The sequence below is a fragment of the Hylobates moloch genome, unplaced genomic scaffold (genome assembly GCF_009828535.3).
Source record: "Hylobates moloch isolate HMO894 unplaced genomic scaffold, HMol_V3 SCAFFOLD_16, whole genome shotgun sequence".
In the NCBI taxonomy this organism is placed as follows: domain Eukaryota; kingdom Metazoa; phylum Chordata; class Mammalia; order Primates; family Hylobatidae; genus Hylobates; species Hylobates moloch.
The window spans coordinates 1216102-1238063 of record NW_026652291.1 but is presented as its reverse complement, the minus strand read 5'-3'; the positions used below and the strand labels follow the sequence as shown (position 1 = coordinate 1238063).

The 21962-nt window shown below is 39.5% G+C and overlaps 1 non-coding gene across 1 annotated transcript; it reads right to left on the bottom strand.

Annotated features, from left to right (window-relative positions):
* Positions 1-697: 697 nt before the first annotated feature.
* Positions 698-804, bottom strand: LOC116456529 (U6 spliceosomal RNA). Its single transcript, XR_004244739.1, has one exon. It is a non-coding gene; the product is annotated as a U6 spliceosomal RNA (small nuclear RNA).
* Between the last annotated feature and the right edge of the window lie 21158 nt (positions 805-21962).

Genomic DNA, 21962 nt, shown 5'->3' with positions numbered 1-21962 from the left:
AGACAGACTAAAAAACAGCCTCTTCAGCCTTTGTCCGCAGTGTGCCTAATGCCTCCAGCCACCAGCAAATCAATAACAATAATAACAAAACCATCACCAGTGACGACAGGGGGCCCTCATCCAGTACTCCACCCACAAGGCACTCACATAAAGATGATGCAAATTACATATATCCCTATTTATAGGTGAAGGAAAGGAGGTGGGCAGTTTCCCTCACTTGCTCCCAGTCCTGGAATTCTGAAGCCGTGAAGCCAAGATCCAAACCCAGGATGCCTGGCTGCGAAGCCCACACGTGCACAGCTGGCACCATACCCACCCTGTGCTGCCCACACAAGTCCCCACTGATATGCTTTGGATTTGTGTCCCCACCCAAATCTCATGTCGAATTATAATCCCCAGTGTTGGAGGAAGGGCCTGGTGGGAGGTGACTGAATCATGGGAGCAGATTTCCCTTTTGCTATTCTCATGATAGTGAGTTCTCATGAGATCTGGTTATTTTAAAGTATGTGGCACCTCCTGCTTCCCAGTCTTCCTCCTTCTCTGGCCATGTAAAATGTGCCTCCTTCCTCTTTGCCTTCTGCCATGATTGTAAGTTTCCTGAGGCCCCCCCAGCCATGCTTCCTGTACAGCCTGCAGAACTGTGAATCAATTAAACTCCTTTTCTTTATAAATGACCCAGTCTCAGGTAGTTCTTTTTTAAAAAATTTTTTCCTTTTAATTTTTCTTTGTCATCCTTGAACAGGGACCATGCTAATGTTCTCTGTACCATTCCAATTTTAGTATATGTGCTGCCAAAGTGAGCACTCAGGTAGTTCTTTATAGCAATGCCAGAATTGGTACCAGGAAGAACCAGGAAGAGAAGAGAAGAGAACTGAAAATATGGAAGCAGCTTTGGAACTGGGTAATGAGCAGAGGGTGGAAGAGTTTGGAGACCTCAGAAGAAGACAGGAAGATGAGGGAAAGTTTGGAATGTCCCAGAGATTTGTTGAATGGTGGTGACCAAAATGCTGATAGTGATATGGATGGTTAAGTCCAGGCTGAGGAGGTCTCATATGGAAATTAGGAACTTATTGGGAACTGGAGTAAAGGTCATTCTTGCTATGCTTTAGCAAAGAGACTGGTGGTGTTGTAACCCTGCTCTAGGGATCAGTGGAACTTTGAACACGAGAGTGATGATTTAGGGTATCTGGCAGAAGAAATTTTTAAGCAGCAAAGCATTCAAGATGTGGCCTGGCTACTTCTAACAAGATATGGTCATATGCATGAGCAAGGAGATTATCTAAAACTGGAACTTATATTTATTAATAAAAGGGAAGCAGAGCATAAAAGTTTAGAGAAACTATAGCCTGACCATGTAGTAGAAAAGAAAATCCCAGTCCGTTGCCATAGCTCACACCTGTAATTCCAGCACTTTGGGAGGCTGCGGCAGGTGGATCACTTGAGGCCAGGAGTTTGAAACCAGTCTGGCCAACGTGGTGAAACCCCATCTGTACTAAAAATACAAAAATTAGCTGGTCATGATGGTGCACATCTGTAATCCCAGCTACTTGGGTGGCTAAGGCACGAGAATCGCTTAAACCCAGGAGGCAGAGATTGCAGTGAGCCAAGATCACACCACTGCACTCCAGCCTGGGTGATAGCGTGAGACTCCTCAAAAGATTTAAAAAAAGAAAAACCCATTTTCTGGGGAGGAATTCAAGCCAGCTGCAGAAATTTGCATAAGGAGCTGAATGTCAATAGCCAAGACAATGGGGAAAACGTCTAAAAGGCACTTCAGAGATTTTGGCAGCAGCCCCTCCGATCTCAGGCCTGGAGGCCTAGGAGGGAAGAATGGTTTCATGGGCTGGGCCTAGGGCTCCACTGCCCTGTGCAACTTTGGGACACTGCTCCCTGTATCCTAGCCACTCCAGCTTTAGCCATGGCTAAAGGGCCCCAGATATGTCTTAGGTGATGGCTCCAGAAGGTGCAAGCCATTCAGTGTTGGTGGCTTCCATGTGGTGTTAAGCCTGTGGGTACACAGAGGGCAAGAGCTGAGGCTTGGAAGCCTCTGGTTAGATTTCAGAAGATGTATGGAAATGCCTGGATGTTCAAGCAGAAGTCTGCAACAGGCCTAGAACTCTCATGGAGAACCTCTGCTAGGGCAGCGTGGAGGGGAAATGTGGGGTTGGAGGCCCCACACAGAGTTCCCACTGGGGCACTGCCTGGTGGAGCTGTGAGAAGAGGGCCACTGTCTTCCAGACCCCAGAATGGCAGATCTATTGACAGCTTGCCCCATGCACCTGGAAAAGCCACAGGCACTCAATGGCAGCCTGTAAAAGCAGCCAAGGAGGCTGTACCCTGCAGAGCCACAGGGCTGGAGATGTCCAAGGCCTTGAGAGCCCACGCCTTGCATCAGCGTGGTCTGGATGTGGGACATGGAGTCAAAAGACATTATTTTGGATCTTTAAGATTTAGTGACTGCCCTGCTACATTTTGGACTTGCATGGGGTCTGTGACCCCTTTGTTTTGGTGGATTTCTCCCTTTTGGAATGGGTATATTTACCCAATGCCATTACCCTCATTTTATCTTGGAAGTAACTAACTTGCTTTTGATTTTCCAGGCTCATAGGTGGTAGGGACTTGCCTTGTCTCAGATGAGACTTTGGACTGTGGAGTTTTGAGTTAATACTGAAATGAGTTAAGACTTGTGGGACTGTTAAGAAGGGATGATTGTATTTTGCAATGTGAGAAAGACATGAGATTTGGGAGGGGCCAGGGGCAGAATAATATGGTTTGGATTGTGTCCCTGCCCAAAACTCATGTCAAATTGTAATCCCCAGTGTTGCAGGAGGGCCCTGGTGGGAGGTGATTAGATTGTGGGGGCCGTTCTCATGCTAGTGAGTGAGTTCTCAGGAGATCTGGTTGTTTAAAAGTGTGCAGCATCTCCCCCCACCCTTCCTCCTTCTCTGGCCATGGAAGACATGCCTGCTTCCCCTTTGCCTTTCATCAGGATTGTAAGTTTCCTGAGACCTCCCCAGCCATGCTTCCTGCACAGCCTACAGAATTGTGAGTCAATTAAACTTCTTTATAAATTACCCAGTCTTGGGGAGTTCTTTATAGCAATGTGAGAACAGGCTAATATGCCCACCTTGTAGCACGCCCACCTAGTGCTGCCCAGACATGTGCCCACCTTGCTGCATGCCTGCCTGGTACAACTCAGACATGTGCCCACCCTGCTGCATGCCCACCTGGTGCTGCCCAGACACGTGCCCGCCTTGCAGCATGTCTGCCCAATGTTGCTCACACACGTGCCCATCCCGCTGCATGCTCACCCAGTGCTGCAGGCACAGAGACGAAAAGCTCAGTCCTGCATTCAGAAGTCTCTGGTCCACTGGGGGCCAGTGTGGTTGCATAGCTGTGAATAGAGCATGGGACCCACGGGCAGGTGGCAGTTCAGAACTTCCATGGAGCCGGGGATGTGGGTGGGGATGGCTTCCCTAGAGGATCGCATCCAATTGTGTCCATGAATCTGAGCAAAGTGATGGGGCCCCAGGAAGGGCAGGACAGATGGGGGCATCCAAGCAATGCCAGAGCAGAGAGGGGACACAGGGCAGCTCTGAGGCACCTGCGAATAAGAAAGGAAGAAGGAGAGCCTGGCGAGCACTCAGCCTGGACGAGCACGGAGATGAGAGGATTCGCTAACAGTGAGCAGAGGACATGGAGTCAAAAGGCCTTTGGTTTTGTTTTTCCTTCAGATGCAAAAGACTCAAGTATGTTTATGAATTGAGGGTAAAAACCAGAGGGGTAAGTAAGAGGATGCAGGGGGAGCAGGGGCTTAGCCCAAGGTCTGCTCCATGGCAGCAGGAGGGCAAGACTTGGATCGCATTAGAAACAAAGCTCAATTGTGTGTTATTTACGAGGGACACTTAATACATTTTGATGTACGGCTTAAAAACAAAGGACTGATGTAGGCATTTGCAGAGGCAAATGTTGACAAAAAGTGCCGAGGAGTGACAATATTAGTATCAGTGGAAAATAAAGGACAAATCATTAAGAAGGACAAAAAGACCAATTTATATTAATAAGAGTTATTATAACCCATAAAGTTGTGACATCTAATGCACAGCTGACACACATGTTAGATGTTTATGTGCCCAACATCGAATACCAAAATATATCAAGAAAACCTGTTAGATATATTAGGTAAATAGACAAGAGACCCAGCTGTAATGAGAAATTCGACACGGCACTGTTGATTCCTGTCAAATCAAGTGTACAAAATAAATAAGACTATCAAGGATGTGAATCATATAATTTGTAATGGAGATTCTATAAGTATTGTATATGTCACACTTTACCCCTCCCTGTCATGAAATACTGCTTTTCCCCCATGAACCCACAGAATGTAAGAAACATGTGAAAAGTCTGTTTATCTCATTCATTAGGGAAATGCAAATTTTTAAGAAATGAGCTGTTGTTCAACTATCAGATTGGCAATATTAAAAGTATTCCAGTTGTCAAATTTGGTGAAGATACGTAGAAAACATACTCCTCTCTCTGATGCTCATCACAGGCCTTCCCCCAGCCATGTGACCATGACTTGCTCTAATCAGTGATGGCTGAGCAGGATGGCAAGTGTCACCTCGCTACAGAGAAGCCAGCATGTGGTCCACTGTGCTTGCCTTTCTCCCTGTCACAGTGACCAACGGTGGCCCAGAGAGAGCGCCCTGCATCTTCCGGGGTTCTGGAGTGAGGACTGCGTGGTGCAGAAGCACAGCCAATCGCAAGGACATGAAGCAAGGGTGAAAAAATGTCCTTGCTGTTGTGATCACTGGGGCTTGGGGGTCATTTGTCACCACACCATCACCCAGCCCTTCATGATGGATACAGAAGACAACTGGGTAGTTCCTATTAAAAGTCTAGATGCTTATAAAGTGTGACCCAGCAAATCTACTTCTTAGCAAACACCTTTAAAAACACCCAATGCGATTCTCCTCTGAGCAGCTAACTCACATTGCCCACTGAGAACACACAGAAGAGCTAGACAACGCGCAAAATCAATCTGTTTAAAGGTGTCGGAGAGCTGTGGAAGCGATGAGGCTAGAGGGACTAAAGTTCAGAGAGCAGGGACCTCTGAGAGGTAAGGTGATGATCACAGCCACACTTTCCTGGGGCCTTTGCCAACCTCACATGGCTGGAGGCTGAGGATCCAGGCATGGCCCAGCCAGAGGAACAGTGCTGGGGACAGGAAAGCAAGAAGAGCTTATAGTATCATTTGGGCTGGAGAGACAGGTGTGGAGACTTGAAGAGCTCAGGCACACAGTCACTTGACATTTGCCAAGTTCTGAGGCTGCATGGCATGAAAAGCTAAAATCTAAGCAGAAACCCTCTGAACAGCAGAGCAGAGTGTCCCGAACACCATGTGTGCCAAAGAGACAAAGACCCCGGGCAGGGAGCTCCAGGGAGCCTGCCAAGTTCGCATTTGAACTCACTGAAGGGTTCCATGGTAGAGAAGAGGTGAGCCCAAGAATGTCCCCAGCTGTGGTGCTCAGCCACTCACTGGATTTGGAGGGTCATCTTCCCATTCTGTCTGCGTGCCAGAGGAATGGGTGAATATTTCCTGATGTAGGACATCATGTGTTCCTTGTATAGTTTCTGTGTATACACCATGTCCCACAACCAATAAAAAAAATTGCTAGGCACGCCAAAAGACATGTGGCTAAAAACCAAGAAGGAAATCACACACCAAGAACAGAACCAGCAGTGAGGTAGTGGAGTAACAAATAAGGACCTAAAAATAACCAGGATGAAAACATGCAAAAAAATAAAGGAAAAGATGTGGAAAATAAATGACAATGGAAAATAATTGTACCAAAGAAACTGAATCCATAAAAATAACCAAGTGGAAATTCTAAAGCCAAAAATTACAATATCTGAAATTAAGAACTCCATGGCTAGATCTAGCTGCACTTTAGATATAGCAGAACTCTGGGTTAAAGAACGAAATGAACAGTGAATTAAAAAAATCTAAACTAAAGCACACAGGCACACAAATGAACAGAAGAAAAGACACATGACACCCAGTAAAAATGTCCATTCTATATGCAGTTGTATCCCTAAAAGGAGAGAGAGGGAGAAAGGAGAGAAGGCACATTTGAAGAAAAAGGGATTAAGAACATTCCAAAACGAAGGAAAGGCATCAGTCCACAGATTTAGAGAGTTCTGCAAGCACCAAGCAAGATAAGTACAAAGGAAACCACACTTTGACACGTGGTGGAAAAACTGGAAAAGGAAAAAGAGAAAACTTTAAGAGTGGCTGGAGAAAAATGATGTGCTGTCATCACAAAAGCAAAAAAGAACATGGAGAGCTGAGTCCTCACCAAAACAGACAGCCAGAGACAGTGGGATGACAGTTCTAACACGCTGGAATAAAAGAGAAGCGCAACTCAGGAGTCTATATTGGGGAACATACGCCTCAGAAACGAAGACATTTCAGCAGAAATACTGAGAATTCATCACCATAGGCTTGAATGAAAGACGTTCTAAAATGAGCACTTCCTATGGAAGGAAAATAACTCAGACAGAAACATGGAAATAGAAAGAATGAGAAGGCGGGGGGATGTAAATCCTGGTGTAAATATAAATAGACATCCACTGTGTGCGACAGTAGCAGTGACGAGTACATTTAAATGCAGTGGGAGGCTGATGCACAGGCTGGCAGTAGCTGGAGCTCTGGCACCTCAGTTCTGGCAGAGCAGGAAATGGGCAAAGTCTCCATTCACGTTGAACCCTTATATACTAGTCAAGGATGAATGCTGAAATCTCTAGGATAACTGTGAAAAATAGTAAAGAAATGTATACCTAGCAAGTTGAGAGGGGGGAAAGGAATAATAGGAAGAGTTCATTCATCTGAAAGAAGGCAAGAAGTGGAACACGAAGCAAATGAGTCAAACAGAAAACAAGCAGCAAGGTGACAGCAAACCAAACACAGAGAAATTGTGTTAAAGAGAATGGGTGAAATACCTTGAGGAAAAGGCTAATAACGTCAGATGGCATGCAAAAAATAAAACCCAGTTGTAAGGCACTTAAAAGACACACTCCTTGATATGGTTTGGCTGTGTCCCTACCCAAATCTCACCTTAAATTGTAATAATTCCCATGTGTCAAGGGCAGGGTCCGGTGGAGACACTTGAATCATGAGGGAGTTTCCCCCATCCCCCATACTGTTCTCCTGTTGGTGAATAAGTCTCATGAGATCTGATGGTTTTATAAATGGGAGCTCCCCTGCACAGACTCTCTTGCCTGCTGCTATGTAAGACGTTACTTTGCTCCTCATTCGCTTTCCACCATGATTGTGAAGCCTCCTCAGCCATGTGGAGCTGTGAGTCCATTAAACCTCTTTTCTTTACAAATTACCCAGCCTCGGGTATGTCTTTATTAGCAGCAGGAGAACAGACTAATACACTCCTTATATACTTATATAAGGATGTCAATTAGAAGAGTCAAACTCTGTAAAATATTTGAAGAGATTTTTCTGAGCCAAATATGAGTGACCATGGCCCATGACACAGCCCTCAGGAGGTCCTAAGAGCATGTGCCCAAGGTGGCTGGGGCACAGTTCGGTTTTATACATTTTAGGGAGGCATGAGACATCAATCAAATACATTTAAGAAATACATTGGTTTGGTCCAGAAAGGCGGGAGAACTCAAAGTGGGGGGAAGGGTGGAGGGCGCAGGCTATAGGTAAATTTAAACATTTTCTAGTTGACAGTTGCTTGAGTTTGTCTAAAGACCTGGGATTAAACGGAAATGTTCAGGTTAAGATAAAGGATCGTGGAGACCAAGGCTCTTTTGAAGTCTTATAGAGGCTGCCCTTCAGACAATAGATGAAAAATCTTTCCTATTTGCCTTTAAAGGGTGCTAGACTCTCAGTTAATCTCTTCAGGATTGGGAGGGCCTGGAAGAAAAAGATCTAGCTATGTTAATAGAGATTCTTTCTGATGCAAATTTTACCCCCACCAAGGACGACTTTGCAGGGCCATTTCAAAATACGGCAAACCAACATGTTTTAGGGTAAAATATTTTGATTTTCTTCTTTGTCATGTAATGTTATGCCAGAGTCAGATTGGAAAGTAAGTCACGACATATACGGTTAAATACATTCCATCTGATGAGAATTTATGGTTTGTAGGGCATGACTCCCCAGACCCCTTAGATAGATATGAATTTGGGCAAGTTAAAAAAATCAGAGCTTAGTCCTCAAGGGCACAAAACAGGTTGAAAGGAAAATAAATGGGAAAGGTAGAATATGTAAACACCAACCAGAAGAAAGCAAGTAGAGTGATAGAAATGTCAGACAGAGCAAGTGTGAAGGTGAGGTGCTTTGCTCCAGACCGACATGGGCATGCACAGAAAGAATCAACACTCCAGGAAGCTATCACAGCCCCAAGTAAGCATCAATGCATACATTATGTGAAACAAAAATTGACCAAACTTAAGAGAGAAATCCATGTTCACACAGAGAGACTTTACCCTGCCTCTCAATGCTTCAATGGCTGATTTAATAAGCAGACAGAAATATCAGTAAGGATATGGAAGTTCTGAATGACACAGTTGACAAACCTGACCTAATCGACAAGTGATTCAGACCACTGCACTGGCAACAGCAGAACCCACGCTCTCTTCATTAGTACACAGGACATTCACCAAGATTGTCGTGTGCTGGATCGTGGAGCAAGTCTCAACACATTTCACAGGATTGAAATCATTCAGAGTTTGTTCTCTGTCCACCATGGAATTAAGCTGGATATGAAAACATAAATACAACTAGAAAATCTCCAAGTGCTTGGGAATTAAGCCATATGCCTCTAAATCACAAGCCACAGAAGAAATCACAAAGGAAATTAGAAAACACCGTGGACTGTTGGATAATAGAGATACAGCATATTGAAATTGACAGGTGCAGTTAAAGCAGTGCTTAGAGGGAAATTTATAGCCTAATATGCATATAGTTAAAAAGAAGAAGGCTGAAAATAAATGATCAAAGCTTCTATCTCCAGAAGCTGAGAAGAGCTAAGCCTAGTAAGAGCAGAAAGAAGAAAATAATAAACATATGACAAAAAACTCAATGAAATGGAAAACAGATGTACATTTTGGGAAATTCACAAGCCAAATTTGGTTCTTTAAAAAGATTAATAAAATGGATGTATCCCTAATAAAAGTGATCAAGGGCAATAAAAGAGAGAAAACACAGCCAGGCATGATGCCTGTAATCCCAGCACTTTGGGAGGCTGAGGCGGGCAGATCACAAGGTCAGGAGTTTGAGACCAGCCTGGCCAACATAGTGAAACCCCATCCCTACTAAAAATAAAAAAAAATTAGCTGGGCATGGTGGTATGTGCCTGTAGTCCCAGCTACTTTGGAGGCTGAGGTGGGAGAATCACTTGAACCCGGGAGGCGGAGGTTGCAGTGAGCCAAGACTGCGCCGTTGCACTCCAGCCTGGGTAACAGAGTGAGACTCCATCTCAAAAAGAAAAAGAAAAACACAATAAATAATATCAGGACTAAAAAGGCATTAACGAAATAATGAGAGGATATTATGAAAATTTTAAGTAAATATATTTGACAATTTAGATTAAATGGGTAAACCTCTTTCTCCCAAAAACACAATTTTTCAAAAGTGACAGACAATATTTAATGTGAATAGTTTGATATTTCTTAAATAAATTGTATCCACTAGTAAAATGTTTCTCATCAGTAAAACTCAACTCTCAAATTATATCAGTGTATTTTTCCAAACATTTAGGGAAGAAATAACACTGATCCTACACAAACCATTTTATGGAATAAAAAATGAAAGAACGTGTCCTAATCCATTTTATCAGGCCAGTATAACCTTGATATGAAAGCCTCACACAGACACAAGAAGAAAGGAGAATAATAGGCCAATGTCCTTCGTGAACATTCACAGGGAAACATAGGCAAATTGAATCAAGTGATACATAAAAATAATAGTATATTGGAACCATAGAGGAGGGTTTAACATAAGAATGCAAAATTAGTCAATGTAATTCAAATTATATAAAACAGAGACATTATAAGTCCATCCCAATAAATCCAGGGATGGATATAAATCCTGGATTTTATAAATTATATTTATAATATATATAATATAATACAAATCCTGGATTTTATAAATTATAAATTATAAAATCCAATTTCATGAAAAAATTCTTAGCAATTTGGAATAGATGTCATTGATCTTCCTTAAACTGATAAGAGAATACACTAAAATATTACAGTAAATATCATGACAGCAGGAATAGGGCAAGAATGTCCACTATCAATATTTATTTCTCTTCCACATAGTAGTGTAGTTTGCAGCAACTGCATTCAAGCAAGAAAAATAAATTAAAATATAGGAAATAAAAAAATCAAATTGACATATTTTGCAGATGCCATGACTAGTACATCGAAAAGCCAAACTAATGATAAACTTCTTAAATTAAGAAGTAAATTTAACAGTCACTAGTTGAATTTTTATGTATTGTAACAAAAGTTGGAAAATTAAAAATTAAAGCCCACTATTTACAATAGCATTAAAAAAATCTAACATCTATGAGTAAATGTAACCAGAGATGCATAAGACCTCTACACTGAAAATTACAAAATTGTGGTTTTTTTTGAGATAGGATCTCGCTTTGTCACCCAGGCTGGAGTACAGTGGCCCAGTCACAGCTTACTACAGCTTCGACCTCCCAGACTCAAGAGATTCTCCCACCTCAGCCTCCGGAGTAGCTGAGACAATAGGTGTGCGCCAACACGTCCTGCTAAATTTTTTTTATTTGTTGTAGAGAAAGGGTCTCTTCATATTTCCCAGGTTGGTCTTGAACTCCTGGGCTCAGGTGGTCCTCCTGCCTTGGCCAAGGTGCTGGGACTACAGGCGTGAACCACAGCTCCCAGCCTTGGAAATTACCAAATAGTTTTGAAAGAAATTAACAAAGACATAAATAAATGGGAAATTATATTATGTTCATAGATCAGAAGAGTAAATGTGAATTCTGAAAATAATTTACAATCAATATAAATTCTGATCAAAATCCAAGCTTTTTTTCATAAATTGATAAGGTTGCATTAATCATGAAGAACAAAACTGAAGGATTTGCTCTACCAGATGTCATAACCTGCGTTGTCAGTAGATAAAATGGCCAGTGTTTGGCACGAGAGTGGGTTGATTTACCACTGTAATAAACTAGAGTCCAGAAAAAGACATAAAGGTATACAATCACCTGAATGGTGGGAAAAGTAAAAGTTCACTGAGTAGAAAAAAGGTAGCCTTTTCAACATAGGGTGCTAGGTCAATAGAATTTTCATACTTTTAAAAATATATTTTGACTCTAACCTTATACCATATAAAAAATAAATTTCGGATGGATGGCAGATCTAAATGTGAATGGCCAAACAAAAACTTTTAGAGGAAAACACAGGGGTACCTTGTTGTGACCTTAGAGTAGGCAAATATTTCTTGAATAGGAAACACAAAAACAAAATGATAAATGCTTGAGGTAATGGATATGCTAATTACCCTGATTTGATCATTACACATTGTATACATGTATTAAAATATCACTCTGTACCCCATAAATAACGTACAATTATTACATGTCAACTAAACATAAAAGGGGAAAAAAGAAAACACAAAAACGCTAACTACCAAAAAGAATGATAAAGTGAACCATATGAAACTTTTTTATTTTTATTTTTATTATACTTTAAGTTCTAGGGTACATGTGCACAATGTGCAGGTTTGTTACATATGTATACATGTGCCATGTTGGTGTGCTGCACCCATTAACTCGTCATTTACATTAGGTATATCTCCTAATGCTATCCCTCCCCCCTCCCCCTACCCCACAACAGGCCCCAATGTGTGATGTTCCCCACCCTCTGTCCAAGAGTTCTCATTGTTCAGTTCCCACCTATGAGTGAGAACATGTGGTGTTTGGTTTTCTGTCCTTGCGATAGTTTGCTGAGAATGATGGTTTCCAGCTTCACCCATGTCCCTACAAAGAATATGAACTCATCCTTTTTTATGGCTGCATAGTATTCCGTGGTGGATGTGCCACATTTTCTTAATCCAGTCTATCATTGATGGGCATTTGGGTTGGTTCCAAGTCTTTGCTATTGTGAATAGTGCCGCAATAAACATTACGTGTGCATGTGTCTTTATAGCAGCATGATTTATAGTCCTTTGGGTATATACCCAGTAATGGGATGGCTGGGTCAAATGGTATTTCTAGTTCTAGATCCCTGAGGAATCGCCACACTGTCTTCCACAATGGTTGAACTAGTTTACAGTCCCACCAACAGTGTAAAAGTGTTCCTATTTCTCCACATCCTCTCCAGCACCTGTTGTTTCCTGACTTTTTAATGATCGCCATTCTAACTGGTGTGAGATGGTATCTCATTGTGGTTTTGATTTGCATTTCTCTGATGGCCAGTGATGATGAGCATTTTTTCATGTGTTTGTTGGCTGCATAAATGTCTTCTTTTAAGAAGTGTCTGTTCATATCCTTTGCCCACTTTCTGATGGGATTGTTTGATTTTTTCTTGTAAATTTGTTTCAGTTCTGATATTAGCCCTTTGTCAGATGGGTAGATTGCAAAAATTGTCTCCCATTCTGTACGTTGTCTGTTCACTCTAATGGTAGTTTCTTTTGATGTGCAGAAGCTCTTTAGTTCAATTAGATCCCATTTGTCAATTTTGGCTTTTGTTGCCATTGCTTTTGGTGTTTTAGACATGAAGTCCTTGCCTATACCTATGTCCTGAATGGTATTGCCTAGGTTTTCTTCTAGGATTTTTATGGTTTTAGGGCTAACATTTAAGTCTTTAATCTATCTTGAATTAATTTTTGTATAAAGTGTAAGGAAGGGATCCAGTTTCAGCTTTCTACATATGGCTAGCCAGTTTTCTCAGCATCATTTATTAAATAGGGAATCCTTTCCCCATTTCTTGTTTTTGTCAGGTTTGTCAAAGATCAGATGGTTGCAAACGTGTGGTATTATTTCTGTTCTGTTCCATTGGTCTATATCTCTGTTTTGGTACCAGTACCATGCTGTTTTGGTTACTGTAGCCTTGTAGTATAGTTTGAAGTCAGGTAGCGTGATGCCTCCAGTTTTGTTCTTTTGGCTTAGGATTGTCTTGGCAATGCAGGCTATTTTTTGGTTCCATATGAACTTTAAAGTAGTTTTTTCCAATTCTGTGAAGAAAGTCATTGGTAGCTTGATGGGGATGGCATTGAATCTATAAATTACCTTGGGCAGTATGGCCATTTTCACAATATTGATTCCTCCTATCCAGGAGCATGGAATGTTCTTCCATTTGTTTGTGTCCTCTTTTATTTCATCGAGCAGTGGTTTGTAGTTCTCCTTGAAGAGGTCCTTCATATCCCTTGTAAGTTGGATTACTAGGTATTTGATTCTCTTTGAAGCAATTGTGAATGGGAGTTCTCTCATGATTTGGCTCTCTGTTTGTCTGTTATTGATGTATAGGAATGCTTGTGATTTTTGCACATTGATTTTGTATCCTGAGACTTTGCTGAAGTTGCTTATCAGCTTAAGGAGATTTTGGGCTGAGACGATGGGGTTTTCTAAACATACAATCATGTCATCTGCAAACAGGGACAATTTGACTTCCTCTTTTCCTAACTGAATATCCTTTATTTCTTTCTCCTGCCTGATTGCCCTGGCCAGAACTTCCAACACTATGTTGAATAGGAGTGGTGAAAGAGGGCATCCCTGTCTTGTGCCAGTTTTCAAAGGGAATGCTTCCAGTTTTTGCCCATTCAGTATGATATTGGCTGTGGGTTTGTCATAAATAGCTCTTATTATTTTGAGATACGTCCCATCAACACCTAATTTATTGAGAGTTTTTAGCATGAAGTGTTGTTGAATTTTGTCAAAGGCCTTTTCTGCATCTATTGAGATAATCATGTGGTTTTTGTCTTTAGTTCTGTTTATATGCTGGATTACATTTATTGATTTGTGTATGTTGAACCAGCCTTGCATCCCAGGGATGAAGCCTACTTATCATGGTGGATAAGCTTTTTGATGTGCTGCTGGATTCGGTTTGCCAGTATTTTACTGAGGATTTTTGCATCAATGTTCATCAGGGATATTGGTCTAAAATTCTCTTTTTTTGTTGTGTCTCTGCCAGGCTTTGGTATCAGGATGATGCTGGCCTCATAAAATAAGTTAGGGAGGATTCCCTCTTTTTCTGTTGATTGGAATAGTTTCAGACGGAATGGTACCAGCTCCTCCTTGTACCTCTGGTAGAATTTGATTGTGAATTCGTCCGGTCCTGGACATTTTTTTGGGTGGTAGGCTATTAATTATTGCCTCAATTTCAGAGCCTGTTATTGGTCTATTTAGGGATTCAACTTCTTCCTGGTTTAGTCTTGGGAAGGTGTATGTGCCCAGGAATTTATCCATTTCTTCTAGATTTTCTAGTTTATTTGCATAGAAGTGTTTACAGTATTTTCTGATGGTAGTTTGCATTTCTGTGGGATCAGTGGTGATATCCCCTTTATCATTTTTTATTGCATCTATTTGATTCTTCTCTCTTTTCTTCTTTATTAGTCTTGCTAGCAGTCTATCAATTTTGTTGATCTTTTCAAAAAAACCAGTTCCTAGATTCATTGATTTTTTGAAGGTTTTTTTGTGTCTCTATCTCCTTCAGTTCTGCTCTGATCTTAGTTATTTCTTGCCTTCTGCTAGCTTTTGAATGTGTTTGCTCTTGCTTCTCTAGTTCTTTTAATTGTGATGTTAGGGTGTCAATTTTAGATCTTTCCTGCTTTCTCTTGTGGGCGTTTAGTGCTATAAATTTCCCTCTACACACTGCTTTGAATGTGTCCCAGAGATTCTGGAATGTTGTGTTTTTGTTCTCATTGGTTCAAAGACCATCTTTATTTCTGCGTTCATTTCATTATATACCCAGTAGTCATTCAGGAGCAGGTTGTTCTGTTTCCATGTAGTTGAGCGGTTTTGAGTGAGTTTCTTAATCCTGAGTTCTAGTTTGATTGCACTGTGGTCTGAGAGACAGTTTGTTATAATTTCTGTTCTTTTACATTTGCTGAGGAGTGCTTTACTTCCAATTATGTGGTCAATTTTGGAATAAGTGAGATGTGGTGCTGAGAAGAATGTATATTCTGTTGATTTGGGGTGGAGAGTTCTGTAGATGTCTGTTAGTCCGCTTGGTGCAGAGCTGAGTTGAATTCCTGGATATCCTTGTTAACTTTCTGTCTCATTGATCTGTCTAATGTTGACAGTGGGGTGTTAAAGTCTCCCATTATTATTGTGTGGAAGTCTAAGTCTCTTTGTAGGTCTCTAAGGACTTGCTTTATGAATCTGGGTGCTCCTGTATTGGGTGCATATATATTTAGGATAGTTAGCGCTTCTTGTTGAATTGATCCCTTTACTATTATATAATGCCCTTCTTTGTCTCTTTTGATCTTTGTTGGTTTAAAGTCTATTTTATCAGAGACTAGGATTGCAACCCCTGCTTTTTTTTGTTTTCCATTTGCTTCGTGGATCTTCCTCCATCCCTTTATTTTGAGTCTATGTGTGTCTCTGCACATGAGATGGGTCTCCTGAATACAGCACACTGGTGGGTCTTGAAGCTTTATCCAATTTGCCAGTCTGTTTCTTTTAATTGGAGCATTTAGCCCATTTACATTTAAGGTTAATATTGTTATGTGTGAATTTGACCCTGTCATTGTGATGTTAGCTGGTTATTTTGCTCGTTAGTTGATGCAGTTTCTTCCTACCATCGATGATCTTTAAATTTTGGCATGTTTTTGCAGTGGCTGGTATTGGTTGTTCCTTTCCATGTTTAGTGCTTCCTTCAGGAGCTCTTGTAAGGCAAGCCTGGTGGTGATATTAAACTTTAAAAATTCCTGCTCATCAAGAGACATCATTAAGAGAGGGAAGAAGCAAACCACAGAATGGGAGATGCTATTTGCAACATGTATCTGACAAAGGACTTATACCCAGAATGTGTTAAAACTCCTATAGATCATTAAAAGAAGGACAGATAAACCAATAGGAATATCAGCCAAAGATTTAAATAGACATTTCAGAAAAGAGGATATTCAAATGGCCAATAAATATATGAAAAATGCTCAATGCCACTGGTTGGTAGGGAAATGTGAGGGAAAACCAGTATTAGGTAGCATTATACCCACCAGAATGACTGAAATGGAAAGATGAAAGACCACATTTTGACAAGGCTGTGATGCAACTGGAACTCTCACACACTGCTGGTCGGCATGTAAAGTGGTACAAAACTTTGAGGAAATATTTGACAAAGTCTGTTAACACTTGATACAGCACTTACACTTCTAGGTATAGACCCAACGGAAATGGGTAAATATTTTTTACCAAAAGTATAAACAAGAATGACCATAGAAGCACTATTTATAACAACCCAAAGCTGGACATTAAAATGCCACCCCTCCCCCAAACAGTAGAATGGGCAAATAATTGATGGAATGCTCACATGGTGGATGCTGGGTGTCAATGAGAGTGGTAAGCCACAACTACACATGACAGCATATATGGACCTTACAAGCAAACTATTGAGTGAAAGGACCAGATAGGAAAGAAGGTATGTTGAATGATTCTATTCTTTAAAGCTTGCACCAGGCAAACATAGTTTAATATGTGCTGTTAGATGTCAGGATTACAGTTGCTCTTGGGAGGAAACACAGTGAGCAGAAGGAGATACAGGAGAGGTCTCTGGAGGGGGCTAGCAATATTCTGTGACTTTATGTGAATGCTGCTTTCACAAATATATTTACTTTGTGGAGCTTCTTTGAGTTGTAAAAGTATGATTTGTGCACATTTTCATTTGTATGGTATACTTCAAAAAAGTTTACCTGAAAAACGTAGTGCATGTGCACGTGGAAGCATGTATGAGGATGTTCATTGCAATGCTGTTTACAGTAGAGAAAAACTGGGAACAGCCTAAATGTCCATCAATTACTATCTGTTAATATTGTGAAACACTAGGTAGAACTTTGAAAGAATAAAGTAGATTTAAACAAATTGGCAAAAGGCAAATATGCAAGCTATGTTGACAGCAAAAAAACCAGGCTGCAGAACAATACATGTAATTGTTTAAACATATATGAGTCGAACTGTAGATTTTTGTGGGTTATATATTTATATGCAAACACATAGAAAAGTGCCCTAAAGAAAGCACAACTGTGCTATGGTTCGAATGTTCATATTCCCCAAAATTCGTATGTTGGAATCTAATACCCAATGTGACAGTATTAAGGGGTGAGACCTTTAGAAAGTGATTAAGTCAGGGGAGCTCCACCTTCATGAATGGGATCAATGCCCTTATAAAAGAGGCTTGAGTGAGCTCCATGGCCCCTTCCACCAAGTGAGGACACAGAGAAGATGCCATCTGATAGGAAGAGCAAGGCCTCACCAGACAATGAAAATCTGCCAGCACCTTGATCTTGGACTTCCCAGCCTCTAGAACTGTGAGCAATGCATTTCTGTTGTTTATAAATTACCTAGTCTAAGGTATTTTGTTATAGTAGCCCAATGGACTAAGACAAACTGGAATAGTGATTTTTTGGGGAAAGCAGACTAAAATTAGGGGTGGAGATCAAAGTTATTTTAGGTTTATTTTTGTTTGTGTTTTATTAAAATAACAATATAATCATGATTACTTGAGTAATTAAAAATAATATTTCGAATGATAAGTGAAAGATTTCCAATAGGACATTTCCTAGCAAGAAAATGCATACATATACACATACAACTTCAATATATTCAAAAAGTTAAAATTGTACAAAAAAACTACTTTACCTTGAACCACTAGAACTAGAAATTATTAATAAGTCTAAATAAAAAACACTTACCAACTGGTAATTTAAAGATACTCCTGTAAACATTTGTAGAAAATGAAAAAAGAAATATTTTTCAAACTCTAGAATAGCAGAGAAATAATGAAATTGTTAAGAACAAAGGGGTTTCAACAAAGCTGTCCTCAAAGATGAAGTCACATCTTTAAATGCTTTCATTAGCAAACAAAAAAAAATCAAAACTTTCAAGTCAATGAGTTTTTTAAGCACTTCCAAGCAAGAACAAAATAGCAGATGATAGCTGAAATTATTGAATTAGACACGGGAAAAATGAGGATTAGTAAGTACATTAAGAGCTAAGAGATAAGTAAATTAAAAAGTTAAGTCTTTTAAAAATCTAACACAACAGACTCAACTCTGGCTAATCTATTAATAGTTACTACAAAGGGGGAAGCATAAGAAATAGCGATTAAGAAATGTTTAAAATCCCAGAATAAAGACAGTAAATGTGCATGCAATTTTAAAAATGAACAAGGCATTATTTGCATGGTTATATGCTGATAAATCTGAATGGAAATAAATAAATGATCAAAGTTAACATTAAAAGAACTGAGCAACATGAATAAAGAATTATTCTTGGAAAAATGTTTAAATAGAAAGGAATTACATCCAAAAGAGGTACCAGACTCAGGCGTTCTTGTTGGTGAGATGTTGTGAAATTTTAAGGCATAATTAATTCCAAAAGTATGTATCAGTTTTAGAAATGTGTAAATTTGGAAAAGTAATTTTATAGAAGTAGAGTAACCCTGAAACCAAAATCTGACAAATATAACCCACCATCTGTTCTTCAGTCTATGAGAAATAGCCATTACATTAAAAGAAGTTTCCACTATCTCATAAGATTTACCAAAGAATTAAACAAAGTCAATAGAATCTTTAAAGCAGATCTTCTCAGAGCCTTTGATATGCAAACGTGCACTGTGGTTCTTAAGAAGGGCAGGAATACAGCCTGCAGTGTTTCCCAATTTTATTCATCCAAGCAAAAAACCATTTCTACCTGGAAGCATCTCTTGGGAATGGTGATCTGGGGCAGATCCTTTGGGAAAGTCTGCTATAGAATATAAAACTGCATGCAAAATCAAAAGTGAAATACAAGCAAGTAAAATTCAGCTGTGTGTTTAATCAACAATCTATGAAGGTTTAACATGGGAAAGGAAGAATGGTTTAATATAATACATTGTATTATTCTATTTGTAATACAAAATACCAATAGGCCTCAAAATAGAACCTGAATAAATGTTGAAATATTATTCAGAAAATTTAAAAATACATTTCTGATAAAACATTTAGTAAATAGTAAAGTCTCTTACATGCATAAAAGCATTGTCTACATAACTACCAGTTCTGTGTATCAAAATCATAAGCAACAGATTTGAAAAGCAAACAAATGGTGAAAACTTATGCAATTAATATCATGAACAAAGAGAAATCTCTTTAAAATCATCAACAAAAGCATTATTATCCCACATAAAATTGGCAAAGGTCAACTCATAAATGAAGGAATACAAATCACCAAAAATTATTAAAAAGTGTTCATATTATAATCAAAGAAATACGAGATTAAGATATTCTTATTTTTATCTTTCAGGTTAAATAACATATACATTGCAAAACATCAGAAGAGTATATATCAGACCAACATTTTTACAAATCACAAATATAAACTTAAACAAAATATTTAAAAAATCTATGCGAAGACACCAGAGAATAGCCAAAAGCAAACAGAAACAGACCATTGAAAGAGAAGAACTGCGTTGATTGAGTTCATGTTTCTACGACCTTTTGCTGCAGAAAAATTTCCAATTTTTATGAGGTATAGCAACTAAAACTTAAACAGAAAGTTGCAAACTTACTGGCTAGGGGGTGAGAGAACAGTGTTTGGAACTTCCAGGCCAGCTAGAAATAGAAGAAAAATCCTAGAAAGGAGAGAGCCAGAGAGAGAGAATCCCCCAGATTTGCACACAAATGCTGCTCAAATTTTTGGCTGACAGCTGCACTGCACAGGCACAAAGGAAGCTCCAGGAATCCCAGCACAAAGCTACTGCTGAAAGGCTGGAATAATCCAGCAGATAGTTCAGCAGAGGTCCACCAAAGGAGAAACATGGTTTGAAGTTTATGTCTAGCAAAACTTCAAATTTATGTTTATGTTATGTTATGAAGTTTATGTCTAGCAAGTTTGTGGCTTTCAAGAACAAATATCCACACACTTCAGAAGACAACAGTCCAGATACTATACAATGGGGGTCCTCAATCTCCAGGCCATGGACCAGTACCAGTCCTTGGCCTGTTAGGAACCAGGCCACACAGCAGGAGGTGAGTGGTGGATGAGCAAGCATTACAGCCTGAGCTCCGCCTCCTGTTAGATGGGCAGTGGCATTAGATTCTCATAGAAGCACACACCCTATTATGAACTGTGTATTCAAAGCATCTAGGTTGCATGCTCCTTATGAGAATCTAATATCTGATGATCTGTCACTGTCTTCCATCACCCCCAGATGGAACCATCTAGTTGCAGAAAAAGAAGCTCAGGGTTCCCACTAATTCTACATTATGGTGAGTTGCATAATTATTTCACTGTATATTACAATGCAATAATAATAGAAACAAAGTGCATGATAAATTTAATGTGCTTGAATCATCCCAAAACCATCCCCACTATCCTCAGTCCGTGGAAAAGTTGTCTTCCATGGAACCAGTCCCTGGTGACAAAAAGGTTGGGGACTACTGCTATACAACACATCATATGCAATGTCTAATATAAAATAAAAATTACTGGAATTAGGAATAGAATAGGAAGTCAATAGAAACCAAACTGAAGATGACCCAGATGTTGGAAACAGCAGAAAGGAACTTTGTACTAGCAGCTATTATAAGTACATTCAAGGATGTAAAAGAAAATATAGACATAATGACTAAACAGATGGAGATGCTCAGCAGGAAAGTGAAAAATACATATAAGAACTAAATTTTTTATTTCAGCTACTAAATACAGTAGCTGAAATAAAAAATTTATTGGAGGGTGTACCAGAACAGAGAAGGCAAAAGAAAAGTTTAATGAACCTGAAGATTGATCAATAAGAATTATCTAATCTGAAGAACAGAAGAGGAAAAAATTTTAATGAATAAAGCCTCAATGACATGTGAGACAATATGAAACAGTCTAACATAAGTGTAGTTGGAATCCAAGAAGGAATGTAAAGAGGGAAAGGGGCAAAGGAAATATTTGAATAATGACAAAAATTCCTTAAATCAATTAAAAATATCAATTTATGGACTCAAGGAGCTTAGACAATTTCAAGTGTGGTAAATACAAGGAAAACATTACACAGGAATATTATAGTCAAATTGCTAAAAACCAAAAGTGAAGAGTAAATATTGCAATCAAGCAGAGAAAAATGACAAATGACATTCAGAAACAAACAAACAAAAAAATGGTGTTAATTACAGCCAACTTCTCACTAGAAACAGTGGAGACCCAAGCAGATCAATGTCTTTACATACTGAAAGAAAAAGAAGAGTCAATCCAGAATTTTGGACCTAGAGAAGCTGTCTGTCAAGGACAGAAGCAAAATAAAGATTTTTAAGAGATAAACGTATTGAGAAGATTTATCCCTAGCAGATCTGCATTACATCAAATGCCAAAAGAAGTTCTTATGGCTGGTGGGAAATAACACAAAAGGGGATCTCAGATAAGGAATTGCAAGGAACAAAAATGGAAAAATTATGGGTAAATATAAATTATTTTCTTTCCTTTTCTTAATTTATCCAAATTACCACTGTTTAAAGCAAAGAGTGTATTGTGGAATTAATAACATATGCAGATATATAATATATGACAATAATAGCACAAATGACAGGGGATGGGAAATGATCCCCCCACACACCATGATTGAGTAAATTAAAGGAATATAAAATAAAATTCAATTAACATAAAAGAAGGCAGCAAAGGGGGAACTGAGGAACACGAAAGAGACAAGACAAATAGACACAAGTAGCAAAATGGAAGACTCAGTCCAACCACACTCATGGTGACATAGAAGTAAAGGAA